The sequence below is a fragment of the Pinus tabuliformis genome, chromosome 5_2 (genome assembly GCF_031772625.1).
Source record: "Pinus tabuliformis cultivar Carrire ecotype Pingquan chromosome 5_2, CPIR1, whole genome shotgun sequence".
NCBI lineage: Eukaryota > Viridiplantae > Streptophyta > Pinopsida > Pinales > Pinaceae > Pinus > Pinus tabuliformis.
In genome coordinates this window covers 46533663-46549219 of record NC_142306.1, presented here as the reverse complement: position 1 = coordinate 46549219, position 15557 = coordinate 46533663, and positions in this window count along the sequence as shown.

Below are 15557 nucleotides of genomic sequence, written 5' to 3'. Positions count from 1 at the left end.
TGCAGGAGGACTTCTGAACCCTTGAGGAAGCTACCATGTTAACCAAACCGCCTCTTTGAAATCCATTTCTAGCTTCCTACAATTTCTACAGGAACTTCATGTAGAAGCACAATGTAGAAGCACAATGAGGTGGAAAAATGATGGAGAAAGGTGAGGGATGGACACAGAGGTGCTTGCAGGCCTAACCAACAGATTCCAAGCTTTAGATCCCCTTCCAAAATCGAATCTGGCTCGCTTGAAGGTTCTACAGGATGTTTCCTGTAGAAATATAGAACTTCCTCTAGAAGGCACAAAAACTCCTTTGTCTTTGTTTTGAGTGATCCTCCTGACCTGCAATGTCATTGCTGCAACCTGAAATTATTCAATGGAAATTAGATTTCTTTTTCTTTTTCTTTTTCTCTTTTTTTTTTGAAAAACAACTAGGGCGCCTCATGGAGGTTTTCACCCTAATTGCCTGCCCTGGGCGCCTCCAAGGGAGGTTTTCAGCCAGAGATCTTATTCTCTTTTCTCTTTTTTCCCAACCCATTGACCGCCTCATGGAAGTTTTCAATCAATGAGCCAATCTAAGGCGCCTCCAAGGAGGTTTTCACCTTAGATTTTTTATCTCTTCTTATTTTCATTTTTTTCTCTACCCTACCCTACTTGAAAAACAAAATCATTTTCAAGTGTAAGAATACTTCCAATGGAGCCATGTGCACATCGAGATTAGTGACAAAATGATGTGAAGGCTCGAAATGCTTACTTTGACAACTATCCAGATCTTAGAGACAAAATGATCTGACTTTGAAGGGATCAAACATAGCTGAGGAAGAGAGTACTGCTGCAACTTAGTGACTGTTTGGAACCATGTCTCAATATAGATTTGATATCCTTGGTCCTTTTGCTGATCTGGATCATTCTTCATGTCACCTTCTATCATGACCTTCTCATCTTCCTCTTTTTGCTGATATTTCTCTTGAGTACATGGAGGATTTGATGGTAACCATGAGGGAACTCTCTCGATCTCTGATTCTGATCTCTTCTCTTCATCAAGTGCAGCCCATGGTTCTTTGATCTCCTCTTTTGAATCTTCTTTTGCCGGATGTGGTCCTTCAATGCTTTCAAGATAATCTCTTTTTTGCAATGCTTTTCCTGAGCTATGGTGAAGATCATTAAGCTCAAGAGGAGTCATTTGGACATGTTGTGCCTCAGCTTTGCAATTAGGTTGAGCTATTCCAATGTGCGGGTTTGGAAATGGTGGTATGGGTAGTTGAGTGGGGGTGTATATTTGAGATGGATGTGGATGGGGTTGTGGTTGGGCAGGCATTTGGGGTTGCCTTGGTGGAGCAGGAGGCAATGGTTGTGGATGAGTAGGTGGTGGAGGAAAAGAAGTGGGAAGAGTGTTGTATTGGGGCCTCCACCCCTGATGAGGTGCATTCCACTGAGGCTGTGGCTGAGCATAAGAATGAAACGAATGAGCAACTGGTTGGGCATAATATGGATCTGGGAAGGAACAAGGAGGAGGTGTGAACCAGGAAGGATGAGCAGGGGGACCCCAAGAAGGCATGAAAGTGGCTTGATAGGGGTCACAGTAGGTCTCGGATGTCCCTTGTAGTTCATGCTAGTAAGATCTAGGTCCATGTGGCCTCCTTTGGTTCATATAATAGAGTGATTCAGTGGCTCCTTTTGCCCTCTGATATGCAGCTTTGATTCCAGGCAAGGAAGGGCACTGATTCGTAGGATGGTATTCTTCACAGATGAAACACACTTCTAGGGAGTGCATTGGACATTCGTCCCTAAGATGCTTTCTAGTTCACATGGGACAAAAGATGGCCAAAGCCCTCTTGGCTTCCTCTTGCTTCCTTTGGATCCGCAAGGTATCCAGTTGCATGGCAAGAAACTGCCTCATATCACTCTTGAAATCTTCGATCTGATTTGCAAATTCATTTTTGGATAAGGTACTGCTCCCAACATTTCTGCTTGTAGCCATTCGCTCCAGAGGAATGTTTTCTTCTTCTTCTCCCCTAGAGGTTCTTTAAGGATGCCTTGATGTCCACCTAGGGATTCTTCTTAATCACAGCCATCGAAGAAGAGAGAAGGTTGGCTGTGTGAAGCAGTGGGGGGTGTTGTGCAAATATTTTTCTAAATTATCTCTACTCCTACAAGGCATTAAAAGAAATATTTTTGGTTGATTTTTGTTTTTTTTTCTACTTCTACCTGCAAAAATGAAATAGATTGAACTGCAACTAACTATCTTGCTAAAATGAAAATGTGGAATTGAAATGAAAGCAGGAAAGGACTAATCTATTTTGCTTAAATGAAATTGCAGGAATGAAATGTAGTCTACGCTTGCGGAATTGAAATGCTAATCTACGCTTGCAGAAATGAAATTGCGGAATTGAAATGCTAATCTATGAAAGCGGGAAATGCTAATCTACTTTTGCATAAGCGAAATTGCATAATGGAAATGAAATAAACTACTTAGCAGAAGATTGTAGTGGAAAATAGAAGAAAAGAAACAATCACCAGTAATCTGACGCTTCCCCGGCAACGGCGCCAAAAAGATGGTGAGCCCCAGTATTGCAACAATAATGCTGCAACTCCTGAGACTCCCTTCTTTAATTTTATCAACCCGGTAGTTCGTAACAAACTTGGAAGCGACGATGCTGTATGCACAAGTACTAGCTCTTGCCGCAGCTGTCACTTGGTCAGTTGGCACAAGTCCGCTAGGAGCTTAAGCCAACTTCTATGAGCTCTTAGAAGAAGCTTTTTAATTGATGGATGAAAGATAACTCGAATGGAGCTAATCTATTTGCGAAAAGAGATTGAAAAACTGAAGGAAAACGCAAACCCTAGCAAACCCTAATTCTACCAGCTAGTCCTACTGACGCAAAGGAGAGCATGCAAACTACTGACAGAGATGCCATTACTTCTATGAAGGTAAAATACATGTGTCTAGACTACCTCTATCTGAAGAAAACATCTTTTTGTATTTTTGAATAAGTTGTTAGAGTTATCATGCATGTGCTTTTAACTATTTTTTTACTGTGCAGAGGTGGATCAAGGAGGAGAAATGCTTGGAAAAGGTTTAGAAGGTTCAGAGAGGGTCTAAGGAGTCCCTAACACCCTTCCAAAGAGTTTCACAAAGTTTGGCTACCAAGAAACCTCATTTGTGAGCTTCTACAGGAAGTCTGCAGGGGTTCTACAGGATGTTCAGAGATTTCTACAGGATGTTCTGTAATTTTCTACAGGATGTTCTGAAAAGAGGATTTTGGAGAATGGATGGAGGGAAAAAGGTGGAGGAACGAGTATGGAGGTGAAATAGGGGTGTAGGGGAGTTCAAGACTTGGAGGATGGAGCCGAGGAGTGGCGCAGATGGTGAGATTTATTCAAGGAGGGATGAAACGATGTTGCACAAGAAGATGAGAATCATGGCAAAGTAAACGAATGAGGTAAATGTAAGGTAAGGGTTCTGAGTGAAGGATGAAACAGGTAGGTTGGATGGAGTATGTGCAGGTAAGGAAGGGTAATAGGTACTCTGCAAGTGGTTTTTCAAACTGAACAAACAAACACTTATAAAACCTATGACCTAGTTACTTTACTCTATTCTGACCTAAGTAACAACAAAAGGAAATGAACAACAGTTTATTCGAAATGAAATGCATGAACTAACTTATGCCACTAAGCAACCATCAACTGAAGCATTTAAACACTACTAATATCAACATCTACAAAAGAGGATTCCAACACTAAGAATTGCATGGCAAAGCAAAACAACGTTTTTGTTGGCAGCAAAGTCACATTGGTCCCAGCTCATGATTCCACTGAGGGGGAGGTGAGATCCAAGGTGTTTGGTAGCCTTTTTCTGAAGATCTTCCCTATGATTAACCTATCAAGCAAATCTAAACATGAAAAACCTTTTTAATCATCAAAAGCAACCTAAACAACAACACAATATTTAAATCTAAATAGCAGATTTTATTCTAAGAATGCAGCAAAAACACATAAAGATAAACAAAGGAGGTACTGGGCGCTTGAGATGGGCCCAACCCCAAGAGCTACAGCCTCCTAAGAGAGATTTAGAGCTGGTGCAAAGCTGGATTCATCTTTATTGAGCAAGAAAATAAGAGTTACATCAAAACTGTCCACAAGGGAAACTTGAAAATGTGCTGAAAGCAAAGCTAATCTACTGCCTAAAAATCGAACTACAGACTAGCTAACTTCTGCCTACAAAATGACTAACCATTGGCTACAAAATGACTAACCACTAGCTAACCCAAATGAGGCCCTAAGCCTTCTTATTTATACAAATTGAGGACCCCAATAGTCCTCCTAAACTTTAGGGACTCGGCTGCCCAAAACTTGTAGTTAACAGCAGTCCTACTTGACTTGCTTGGCTGCCCTTGTGTTAATTGATTTGGTGGCCCTTGAACTCCGAGCTGATGGTGTAGAATTCGAGGTAAGGGCCCATAAATGAAGGGGACACCTTCCTACAAATCCTCTCCCTTGTTCTCCCACGAATTTGGCTGCCAAGTGCTCATTAAAACCTTCAATTTTGTCTCCAAATTGACCAAAAAGGCTACACAAAGCACCCATTAGACTTGTTGGCATAATGACTAACCCAATTCACTCTATTAGCATAAATATAATTAAAAACATGCAATAAACTAATGAGAATGGTGGATTAAGTCGAATTAGGAAGTTGAATGAGCCCAAATAATTATCCATTTTTGGGGCTCATCAGTAGCAGTGATGCTGGGCTCTGCATCAATAATTTGCTTCCCTTTTTCAGGTACTGACTCAGAGTCAAAACATGCATATGACTCTGAAGCCTTCAACTCGACCACTAGTGACTGTTTGGTTCGACACTCACTTGTGCTGTGAGTGGGGCTCTTATGGAACTCACACCACTTTCCTATGTCCTTCTTTGTCTTTGTGGTGTTGTTCTTTGCTTGCGGCTTCGATGGGTTGTCCTTGGTCACCTCACCTTAGCATTGTACTTTGTTCTGCGGTTTGGGGGCGCCTTTCCCTTGCTTCATATTCTCCAAAGTCTCGCTTCTTTTGGCTAAATTTTTGCTTGATCTTGACAACGTATCGGTAGGCGATGCCAAGTGAGGAGATGTCCAGGAAATCCATCTCAACTCGGATGTATTTGTGTAGATAATTGCGATACTTGAGTACTATATTCCGCTTAGAATCCTTGATACCCAACTTCATGTGAAGGGTATGAAAAATATTTGTGAACTCTGGCATGTCTTGGTCCCTTCCCTACAACAATGTGGTCCATTTTATGTACTTATCTTCATAGCTCCTGATAGGGTAATATTGTTCCTTGATGGCATATGAGAAAGAATTCCAAGTGTGTGCGACGAAAAACAGTGAGGGTTCCCTCTCATCCCTCCGCTCACAATAGGTTTCCCACCAGTCCTTGATGTGGGGGATAGATTTGAGGAGTGCGAAAGTAATCTTTTCCCTATTAGAAAAATCATGAACCAAAAAATATCCTTCCAACATACTTAACCATTTATGTACAACATATCCATCTATTTGGCCTTCAAATATGGGAATGTCAAAGTTGACGTGTACCTTAAATGGAGTGGCACCTCTAAGGTGGTTGTTGGATGAATATGTGTTTCCTATGGGCATCCGTCGAAGGATCTGGGAAAAGTTGTCCATCATCCCGTTCCTTTGTCGCTCGAGGGCTTCTTCGGTCAATATTTTGAAAGGATCTCCTACTCCCTTGTCTTTCTTTTATTCCATCATGGGAGGTCATCGGGGTCAGTGATGCCAACCTTGCAAAGGTTCAACCAGTTCAAGCCCTAACTCCTTATACCCTGACCTCGTTGGGGGCATGCAAAAAAAGAAGAAAAATGAGTAGACTGCTTTGATACCGTTTATCTATATCTATACAAGAATGAAATGAAAATACAGATGTAGAATGAACTTCACTTCATTAATAAAATATTGAAATTTTTTTACATGTAGAATGGAAATAAACTAGCTCGGGCACTGGTAGCTTATCTCCGAGAAGAGATGTGGCAGATCCATGCCTTTGAGCTGTGCTATAATGAGCCTCAAAGGCCTTTTAATCATTAAGAAACAATGAGAAACCCTAAACATCCAAAAACCTAACCTTAGGAGATGAAGAGCCAAAAGCTTATGGGCCCCATTGGGATTAGCTGGAATGTCAACTTCCTAGGGTCATAACTTTGGCATACGATCTCCATTTGGCTATCATAATACCTTGTTTCAAAGATCTCCAAGAGCAGGATGAAAAAATATTAGTACATTGAACTTTCACTTTTTTGAACTCTCTGTTCCCCCCTCCCCCCCCAAAAAAAGAAAAAGAAAAAAAGGACGTCTTTTAGGCCCTTAAAACGGCTCCGGAAATTTTGGACCTGAAAAACAGCAAAAAATAGTAAGTTGTGTTACAATTAAGGAAACTAAAAGAAACAATTGTGGGGGTCTAAGTGGAATAGGTGGGTGGCCATTGATATCCACCTAGATCAGATTCTGACTCAATAATGTCAACACAACTGCATTTTCTTGGATCAAACCACATTGTGTGACCAACACAACACGAGCTTGTGGGGCACACCTGAGGTGGCAGCACATGTTCTTACCTCTCATCTTACCTTCCCTCCTCCTCCAAGTCTTAAATGTTATGGAATCTAATCGAAGAAACTCAGGTCACTAATGCCTCCCAAACAATGACACCAAAATGTTACATGTAGTATTTGTCAAGGAAATTAATCAAAACTTACTTTGTCAATCCAAGAGTCATAGACTTAGAGGCACTACATAGTTTGTGCCGAGGAAAGACCTACAAAGACTTGTTAACTAAGATTTTTCTATCTTCCTAAAAGGAATTTCATACAACCAGTATAAAAAACTAGCATCACCTTGGTTTCTATCAGAGCACAGTCTCCTGGGTAGAAATAATTGGAATACCTCCAGTGGTAGTGTCCTAATTAAAGCATGAAATATTCCTAACTAACAAGGCCATTAAGTTCTTAGTGTTTCCTCCTCCTAGGTTGGTTGACTTAATGTCTCACTTAGTTCTCCAATAGAAAAATGGACTTAAGATCTCATTGTGGTTTATCCATTAAGTTCTTAGCATTGACTCCCCCTACGATGGTTTACCTAATGTCTAACTTAGTTCCCCAATGGAAAAAGGGACTTAAGAGCTCATTATGGTTTCTAAGAGCATAAGGTAGAAAATAAAACCTAATCTTAGCAAACAACTCCTAGCTAAGTGGCATTGTTGTCACACATGTAAAAGGAAAGGATAACTAAACCTAGGTTTCCCTCGGGGTTTACAGTTGCCACATACTTATTATGTGATTTAGATATAAGATAAAGGGGATATGACATGAAGCATGTAATAGCAAAAGAAAATCCTATTTGACACTATTAGAAATATTTGATCAAACCTACAAATTATTAGTCATCAAACAATGTACATAGGTTACTCCTTTAATAATAACAAGAAAATAATGTGTCATCTCTCAAAACTCAGGTCTTGAAACTAATTAACTTATAACGTACAAATAGCACACAACCTTTGTCAATTTGATACACACACACAAGATACAAAAAGAGTCTTAACACGCGTGAATAGAGAAGTATCTTTTAATAATGGTGAACCCTCTGCATAATATCTGCAAGGTACCAAATGTAAATGGAATATTGCAGAGTTAACCTCCCTGATCTTGCATACATTAAGCAGAGCTATCATGGACAAATAAAAATACATAGTGACAAAATATCTTATAATCCAACCCTTCACCTAGTTACTTGTTGAGATTATGTGTGCTCAAACCAATGATCAATATATTAAACAACATATGAACAAAGACAAGATTTAACGCATGAGATCCATTGCCAGATCTGAGTCAAGAGTTCATGCATATTCCAAATCCAAATCATAATCAATTTACTATACTGATCAAAATACAGTGATCTATGCATAAATAACACAAGCATTCCTCATGAAACTATGTGATCTATCCACTAAACGAATACATCTATCAAACAAAATAATTCTTATGATATTCAAACAACACACCGAGTAAACTAACCTGAAATCACACAAGATGGAAGGGGAAATGCACTGGGTTGGTGGGCCTAAGCCAACTAGTAATGTTTCCTCCTAGAGAAAACATAAATCACAAAAGGAATTAATGAAACAAAAAACGAAACATGATCACAACAACTTGTATTAAAAAATCCATAGTTTACATCAAGGATAACACAACATAGTTTGATCCCAGTGGTCACCACATGGATATCCATGAATACGTGACAAAATCTACCCTCTAGCAATCCCTAATCTTAATTTTTTCTCATGAATTTATACAAGAAATATTAGGGGCCAATTGGAATTAATTCCCCTAAAAATTGTCCGCCAAATCATGATTAATCAACAAATGATTGATTTTTATACATTCCTAGGTTAATATATGATTACATATGGTTTATTTGGCATGAAATCTCTTAAGAATAACTTGATATGGTGCATTTGGTTAATTGGTCACTCAATTTGTGGCCTAGTTGGTCAACAACACAACCAAAAATCAACATTTGAAAAAAAACCAATATCTCCCAATATGCACACTTTTTTTGGAGGAAATTCTTCCTTCCAACCTAATTAGGGATGTTATAAACAAAACCCATGTTTTAGTTTTTCCAAATTCTGCTCCATTTGCCTAAACATTGTGCCCAAAGCTAATGACTCAATTTTGCGTAACGTGAACTGTCTGATCTGTTGATCATTACCTAGGGTCTTCTAGAATAGACATGGGTGCAATGTGAATAACATAAAATCATTTTATCGATGCTAGAGACAAAACCAATATCTCAAAATTCTCTTTAGAGTCACATAGATGTACCAACCTTGGTGGTTGGTTGCTGAAGTGCATAGGAGTTATAAGAACTGGCTACACAAAATCATCGTTAGTAAGAAATCAAGAATTATCCTTTTTAATCGATTGAAAATAAAGGAAAATGACAATAATTAACTACTTCAACATTTTCAAGTGTATTACGACAAATTTATGGAAAAATCGGGTAAGAAGGGCAATGAATGGGTGACAACCTGTAGGAAAATGTCTAAGAAAAAAAAAATTGAATGGAAAATATATTGGCAAATTGGAAATCCAACACACACTAAGTTTTCCATTGGCTTATCAACCTATCAGTGCATTACAAGGATTTGCAGTTATAGGGAATTACTGATATCTTGGTGTATTGGCATATTGAGGGTCCTACTCATATTAGTATACTGATAAATTGGGGTTTCTACCCATATCAATGTATCAACATATCATGGGGTGGGGTGGGGTGTGTTTTATACCCATACTAGATTATCAACATATAGAGCCACGAGAGTATTGACATATGTGAACCCTATGAATTTGGACAAAGTACATATTATGGAAAATGATAATACGACAAGATCTTATATGAAAGGTGGGCCAAGGATGTGGACTAGTATGGGAGTAATGCATTGCTAAGGACCACTACATGTCAGCCACATGGGCTTGTACGGATGTGGATGTGGCCCTAAAAAGGTAAATATCCAAATGAGCATAACTTTGTGCAAGGAGCTCGTAATGAGATGCCATTTATATCATTGGAAGGCTCTCGACGAGTGGAAGACAAGGACATAATCATAATTATAATTTAAGATGGTAGAGAAAAGAGGAAAGTTCTGTAACCCCATCTTCATAACAAACCTTGAAGGTTAGGTCTAATTACACCCCACAATCCTAATGCGACATTAGGGGGTCAGGTGTGTTACGATGGAGTTTCCATGGACACTATGACTTATATGACTATTGTGGGACCTTCTACTTCCACTACTTTTCTTCAATATCTACTCTCAATGCTCTAGTCTACTATGGAATGATACTAAGCACAATAAGAATGGAAACCTTTCCTTTCTTAGCAACCCAATGTTTAACATGACATAATAATGATTTAAGGTTAGGGTTTCAACATGCCTCAACTCCCAATCAATGTTAAGGTTTTTCACCCTTTAGAATCTTCTTGAAAGTACACAGTTGGTGATCTCCACATGTGTGAGTAGTGGAAGCTGATGCGACATCCACTTGGTATCATGGTGGTCAACATGATAGGTCAAATTGTTGGAGGAGTAGCTTCTTCACACGAAGTTTGATCAAGGTAGTTTTCATGATGTTGAAAAACTCAATGTTTAGAACAATTTCAAGAGGGTAAAAAATTTTGTTTGCAAAATTTGACCCCAAAAATGGTTATTTAAGTTCCTAAATGGGCTTTGGAAGTCTCTAGACACCAAATCACCAAAGTCAAACCTACGCCTAAAATGGGCCCTACCTAAAAAATTTCCACCTGTAAAGTGCCAAAATATATGAGAAGTCATATAATGATAAATTCTAGCTCAAATTGTGTGCTCTTATTTCTTAAAATTATTTGCTTGAGTACTCTATAAATTGAGAAGGATATTGTATTTTTTTAGCATGCTTCCTGGAATGAATTAGTAAAGGGGGGCATTTATCAATAATGTGGGTTGCACTCTTCTCTATTAAGAGTTCATGAAGTAGTGTGGGTATGATGCAAAAGAATCTTTCATGCAAATTGATGTAAATTATATATTTTACATTCTTTACAAAGACTCTTTCTTCCACTCTCTAATCTTCATAGCAATCATCCAAGATTTTCTCTAACCACTTTAAGGGCTTTTCCTTCCAATAACGTTTCTCATGTGTGATTAGAAAACCTTCTTGTTGGAGTATTCTCATTCGTTGCTAAAGTTCATGAGCTTCTTGATCACTTTTAGGATTGCTTCAAGGAATTTGTTTTGAGGTTCTATGGAAAACCTTTTTTTCTAGTGCCAAGGTCAAACTATTTCTTTTTATGTACTTTTTGATGTAATGCCCAAGCTTCTAGTTCTATCACTCTCTTATCTCTCTTTCACTCATCAACAAAGTTTACTCTTACTCCTTTTTCATAGTTTTTCTTCCAAACCTTGGATAAGTTACAACTAACAATGAAACCAATGTAGTATTATGGGAATATATAATAATCTAAGAAAATTATAAGTTGCATTTATCTATTGAAAGTACTTGCTACTAAACAAGCAAGCATTGCTATATTAAAAATACAAGCAACGACATATAATATGACAATATTCAAACACATAAATAAGAAATGAGAGGAGGTGTAATACATCACTAAGGATCCATATATACAACTCTCTAATTTCAACCCTACTTGGTCATAATAATGGCTTTATATAACTAACACAATCTAGTATAGTAGTTGTAATAGTTACAGAGCATGCAACACACCATAAGAATTGACAAGCTAGTTTCATTTGGTTGATGTTGATGAAGTGATGTTGCGATCGATGTTGACATCCTATAGTATAGAATGTCATTGACATCAACAATACATTTTGCATATACAGACAATGATGTGGTATTCATAGTCATCAACACAAATACCAATCTAATATTCATATTAATTGATAAAACAATTGCTCATCACCGACACTAATATATTGTTATCAACGTCAATAATAATATTTGTTGTCATCAATCATCATTACTTTATTATTACTTTACTATCTCTAAATCATTAGATATAAAACACCTTATTGTAAAAATATTATCTATTTATAAATATACATAATGAAATTAATTTCTTATATATACTAAAAAGACGTATTCTCTATAACTATAGAGAATGAAATTAATTATATATATATATATATATAAACATATTCTCTTAAAATATTAATTAATATTAAAAGCTTTAAGAATATATAAAATTCCAAAATAAATCATATTTAAATCAAAGGAAGATTTGATTTTACCCTTTTGTGATGTGGAAAGGGCCACGAAGCCTGTGATAATCTCTTGTCGCACCAATACCTAACCCTATTTAATATTTTCCCTCTTTCATCCGATTAATGTAAAAATGAGACATAAAATTGTGTGGGTGTGTGTAGACAAGGTCCATTAACGTATCGAGCTTTTCAAAACCTTAACCGAAAGGTGAAAATTCGATTATGTAAAAATCAGACATAAAATTAAGTGTGTGTGAATATACATCCTTTCAATCTAAGGTCCCCCATTAAAGTATGGAGCTTTTCAAAACATTAACCGAAAGGTGAAAGATCAAATTTATAGCACTATACCTTTGTTCAGGTAAGACGGTATGATATGCCAAGTCATTATCACCATGCCCCTTTTGATGTACAATGGCGTTTAAGAGTTTATATATATATATATATATATATTTTTTTTTGATACGGTATGATATGCCAAGTCATTATCACCATGCCCCTTTTGATGTACAATGGCGTTTAAGAGTTTATATATATATATATATATATTTTTTTTTTTGATAAGACAGGCTTTGTTTTGTTAAATTATTAATGGGAAGGTTTGATTTGTTTCGTTTTATAGAATTGAAGTTTTTGTGATCTATATCAAGTTATGAGAGATTTTTCGGTGTAAATCATATGATATTTCATTTGTCGACTCGTTTCGAACCAACCAGTGTGGTTCATCGTCAGGACAAGTTAAAGAATCAGATTCAGATTGCATGTTAAATAGACAGAGCAGAACATCCATTAAGATGCAATCTGAATCTGATTTTTCAACTTGTCCTGACGATGAACCACACTGGTTGGTTCGAAACGTGTCGACAAATGAAATATCATGAGATTTACGTCGAAAAATCTCTCATAACTTGTTTTGTTTTGTTTTATTTTTTGCTTTTAAGGTTTGATTGGTTTTGTTTTTAAAGGGAGGTTTTATAATGTTTTTAATTGTAATTTAGGGAAGATAAATATAGTAAATTATAAAGTTTAGTTTTGTTTAAATGTATTTTTCAGTTTGGTATGGAAAATGTTGTAATGTATTGTTATGTAAATATTTCGACTCGATAAAATAAAAACAAAATTGAAAAATTATAACAAATTAATGTTTATAAATATTGTTATTAGTTCAGGGAAAATTGAGATCATAGAGTTAATATATGGATGGTGGTTTTTGGACTTTAGGTTTTGATAATTTATGGTTTTTCCAATATAATATATATATAAAACTGACATAGTTCCATTTTAATTTAGACGTTGAGAGGGATCAAATCTCTGGAAGTGCAAACCTTTCCTCAAGTTTTGCCATATATATATATATATATAGATATATATAGATATAACTGACCTAGTTCCATTTTAATTTAGACGTTGAGAGGGATCAAATCTCTGGAAGTGCAAACCTTTCCTCAAGTTTTGCCCTATATATATATATATATATATATATATATAACTGACCTAGTTCCATTTTAACTTAGACATTGAGAGGGATCAAATCTCTGGAAGTGCAAACCTTTCCTCAAGTTTTGCACTATATATATAATTGACCTAGTTCCATTTTAACTTAGACATTGAGAGGGATCAAATCTCTGGAAGTGCAAACCTTTCCTCAAGTTTTGCACTAAAAAAAGAGGTTTGCACGTTGAAAGATTTGATCCCTCTTGGTGCTTTATAGATGGAGAGTTAAGATGGATCTAGATTGGCTTTAAGAGGATAAAGAAAGTCAAAATTATGACTTCACAACCAACTTTAAAAGAAAGATAAGAGGTTACACATTTGGCTCATAACAACTTTAGTAGGCAAAATTTAAATGTATGACTTTTTAGCATTTTTCACCAAAGATACAATTATTAGTAAAATAGTTTTTAATTATATTTTAAATGTAAAACCATAAAAACCCTAAAACACTCCGATTATGTAAATTTAATAACTTAAAACTACAATTCCAATAATTCATCACTAAATTTCAAATAAATTAATCAAACAATCTAAAAAATAAAAATATAATTACATTCTTAAATTAATCTTCAAAACTAAATTAATAACTTTTTTTTTTTTTTATAAATAAAATATTTTAAAAATTAAATATATATGATTTATTTCATAAATAATGATAATTAAAATAAACATGATTAAATTATACTTTTTTACAAATTAAAATTAAATATTATTTTTTATATTATTATCACACCTGATACATTATATAAATGCGAAGCATCTTCATATCTTAGGTCGATGCCTAAACATCGGTGGGCATGAATTTACAACCGCGAAACTTTGGCCCATAATGCGTGACTACATTTAACATAGTGATAAGGTGTATAATAAATATATTGGGGAAGACACTCAGTGTTAAAATGTACCTAACCATATATAGCGTAGCCAATTTATTGCTTATTATCATTTTACTTTAATGCTTATATCTAATAATTTTATAAAATTTTCTTCTTTGGAATTATACAATAACCAAACAACTCCTCTTTTTTTAATGCACCATGAATACATTTACATATGCTCAAGGAATAATTGAAATATTCGTTTTATATCTAATATCTAATCAATAGAATCTCTCGAAACAAAATATAATTAAAAAATTAATAATAATAATAATAAAAACAATATTCAACGTAGTAAAAGCCTTTTGGTTTAATGTCCATCTATATCATTTTCAACTAATCATTCTAACTAACCCTCCCTTCCCTTTGGCTTAATATATCCATCCATATTATTTTCCACTCTTTATTTATAACCAATCATCCTAACGGATGGAATCTCTTTAGAAATTGAGTGGCCAATACCACATCATATCAGAAAATGAGTGGCCAATACACATCTCATCATTGATGGAGTTTTTATAACCATCCACATCTATAACTTTATCAATACCTCTTCTTCCGGTGAGAAGTTACGCATGTAATTAGTATAGTATATGCTTTTACATCTCTTTTTAGGAGTCAAATCAAATTAATTTATACTCTTACATCTCTTTTAATATTCAAATCAAATTAATTTATCACACATTTTTTTTTTTCAAAATTTTTGATACCAGTGTAATCTCCATCTCCTTTTTAGTAACTTCATATATTCTTAACATTTCTATTTTATTTTAACCTTTCTCATAAATGTATTTTTTTTATAAGCTATAATACAATGTTTAAAGAATAAAACAAAAATGTAATAACAATAAATAAAAAGATTAAAAAAAAAATTTATATTTTATTTTTTTTTATAATTTTTGGGTGATTTTTTTTTTAAATCTAATATAGATTTGACATGAATTCGTTAAAATGGTAAGTTCAAATTATGTAGTCTATACAATTCAACTGCTCCAGAATTTTTCAAGACGTTGAATTTATTTATTCAAAAACACATTTAAAAAAAAACATTTTAAACAATTAAAGATCACAATCTCACTCAAAATTGTATAACTAGATTCTCACTAAAAACAATTATAACATACAATAATTAAACAATATATAAACAAAATACATCTTTTCTAGTTGTGAAAATAAACTTTGACACAACTTTTATTTTATAATATAACCTCCTCTTCCAAATCATTTTTTCTTCTTTCACAGTTTAAAATTTAATAATATAATTTCCTCTTCCAGATTTATAATATTAATAATTTTATATAATTTTAATATTTTTAAATTATTTCTAACACTTCATGCCAATATATTCTCTAATTCCTCTAATATAATCTTAAAAA